The sequence below is a fragment of the Dioscorea cayenensis genome, chromosome 20 (assembly GCF_009730915.1).
Source record: "Dioscorea cayenensis subsp. rotundata cultivar TDr96_F1 chromosome 20, TDr96_F1_v2_PseudoChromosome.rev07_lg8_w22 25.fasta, whole genome shotgun sequence".
In the NCBI taxonomy this organism is placed as follows: Eukaryota; Viridiplantae; Streptophyta; class Magnoliopsida; order Dioscoreales; family Dioscoreaceae; genus Dioscorea; species Dioscorea cayenensis.
This window is the reverse complement of record NC_052490.1, coordinates 8383597-8386187: the sequence shown is the minus strand read 5'-3', so window position 1 is coordinate 8386187 and position 2591 is coordinate 8383597. Positions and strand designations below refer to the sequence as shown.

At 39.0% G+C, this 2591-nt stretch overlaps 1 non-coding gene across 1 annotated transcript; it reads left to right on the top strand.

Moving 5' to 3' along the window:
• The first annotated feature begins 1914 nt into the window (after positions 1-1914).
• On the top strand, positions 1915-2023 carry LOC120252181. The gene has a single exon (XR_005533724.1). It is a non-coding gene; the product is annotated as a small nucleolar RNA R71 (small nucleolar RNA).
• The last annotated feature ends 568 nt before the right edge of the window (positions 2024-2591 follow it).

Genomic DNA, 2591 nt, shown 5'->3' with positions numbered 1-2591 from the left:
TTGGTTGTTTACTACAAAGTGAACCCCTGGCTGCCACATCTAACATTTGCTTGTTAGCCAAGTTTAAACCATTATAAAAAATCTGAATTTGCAACTACTCGACAATCCCATGTTGAGGACCCTTTGATAAGTTCTTGTGTATAAGTATTACTAAGTATACTTTTCTTATATTGAGCATCACTTTTATCAGATTTTATGGCTCATTTGTGTGTATTTGTGTTCTTTTGTGCATTTAGGGTAATGAAGACAAATTTGGAAGAAAGGAAGCAAAAATAGATCATGGACGTGATTTTTGAGGGACCTCTTACATTGAACAAGGATCAAGGTACAAATTGTGATTACATGCATGTGGGTGTGTGCCAACCTCCAAAAGTGTGCAAATGAATCTATAAATTGGAGGGGCACAAAGTCAGTCACACTCATATATTCCAACTTGTCTAATATTGTCAAGAGCTTCATCAATGTGTTTGAAAAGTGAAGATACGACGTGATCTATCACATGAATGTGTGCCCAACCTTGCGGCCTCGATGAAGAAAATGAATTCGGGAGTACTTTGGCAAATTCACACGAGTAAGAAATTACTATAGCAGCTACTGTAGGCCTCTTATTTTGGCAAATTACTATAGCAGTTACTGTTTACACCGCAGAAAATGAAGAACCTGGAAATTCACAAGTCCGTGTTGAAATTCCACATGGGTGTGTGAAACCCCGATTTCAGCCCTTTAAATACCGCTTCAAGAGTTTATTTTGGGGATCTTTTTCCTATCTTTTGCCTACCTTTTAGGGAAAGCACGGCTAGGGTTTGAGAGGCTTTTGCTCAGATTTTGGAGTGTCTCTATGGTATTTGACATCAATTTCCTTCGGAGGAGAGGTATTGGGGGAGCTTCTGACGGCTTTGATTCGAAGGGGTGTGCCCTAGGCTCAACGGAGGAGTCTCTGGAGAAGACGAGGCGGCTTTTGAAGACCATCGACACAGATGACAAAGGGGTTATCTCTATGGATTGCTTGCACTTATTTTTGATTTCATCTTTGATTTTGTATTGCTCCATGGAGAGCTAAACCGCTAGTGGGTGCTTGGACTTGTAAACCCTAGGATGATTTTGTTTCATTGACTTTTATTATGTTTTCTTTAATTAATGCTTTTAATTGAGTTTCAATCTTGTGTTCTTCTTGATTCGATTTTCTTTTATAGTGACACTAGGGTTGAGAATCTATCTAGGCAATCCTCTTGAATGAGTAACACTTCATTAGGGTTAGACTTAGCGAGATTGAAGAGGGTTGAGAGGATGAGTGGAGAGGTAGCGAAACATCCACTTTCCCTTCCGATGTGATTTATCCTACCTCCATGTTCTAAAAGTTCTTTGCAATCATGATAGAGTAAAGTGCTAAGAGACCTTCTCCATTGGGGCTTAGTTGCATGAGTGATAGAGTGAACTATTGAGTTATCCTTAGTGCTGGGGCTTAATTATGATTAGGGATCTTTCACCTGAACCAAAGGATTAGATCTAAATTAGGGAATAGGGTTTATTACTCAGAATCCCTAGAGATAGTGTAGAGGGGGCTAATCACGGTTGACCTTAGGTTTGGGACCGTGTGTCTTTGGATCTCCACGACTCATTAAATCTTAATTAAGGAGGTATAATATTAGTTTTGCACTTGAAACAATAATCCTAGGGTGAGCATTGTCCGAGTACCCCATTTACCATTGATTACCTCTCTTTATTCCTCTTGCATTTCTCTTTTCTCTTCTAACTTTGTTTGCATTAATCTTTTGAATCAAAATCACAAATTGGTTTTCACTCTAGCTAAATAGCAATATTTCTTGTTTATGAGCATTTATTCCCTGTGGACTCGACTACCCACTCACCGGGGAATTTTATTATTATGACAACCCATGCACTTGCAGTACACACACGCAATAGGTGTGTTACACTTTCTCAATAATTCCTTGTATCGTTCCCATGCTTCATACAATGTTTCAGACTCCATCTGTCAAAAATAAGAAATATCATTTTTTAGCTTTATAATCTTCACAGGAAGAAAGTATCGAGTAAGAAACTTCTCGGCCAACTGTACCCATGTAATGATCGACCTCTGTAACAAGGAACTTAGCCATTGCTTGGCCTTTCCTCGCACTAAGAATGAAAAGAGTCGAAGGTGAACTGCATCCTCAGACATATTGTTTGCCTTAAATGTGTCACAGATTTCCAAGAAGTTCTTCAAGTGCTCATATAGGTCCTCATCTTGAAATCCATCAAACTGGCACATTTGCTGCACTATTTATATGAAATTCAGTTTCAACTAAAAGTTATTCACCATCATAGGAGGGCGAACGATGCTAGACCCAGCTCCTCTAATTTTAGCCTAGCATAATCTGAAATGCTTCTTGGTTGATTTCTGGCCATTAGTTCATTCTGATCAACCTCAATATTGATTTCCACTGAACCAGTGTCTCTGAGATTGACTTGTCTTAACCTTTTGTGCAGTGTTCTCTCTAACTTCGGATCAGGGCTCATAAGCAGGAAAGAGGAGCTTCCTCTGGTGATGCAAGAACACCTACAAACTAGTTTAATAACCCAAGAATCAAAAA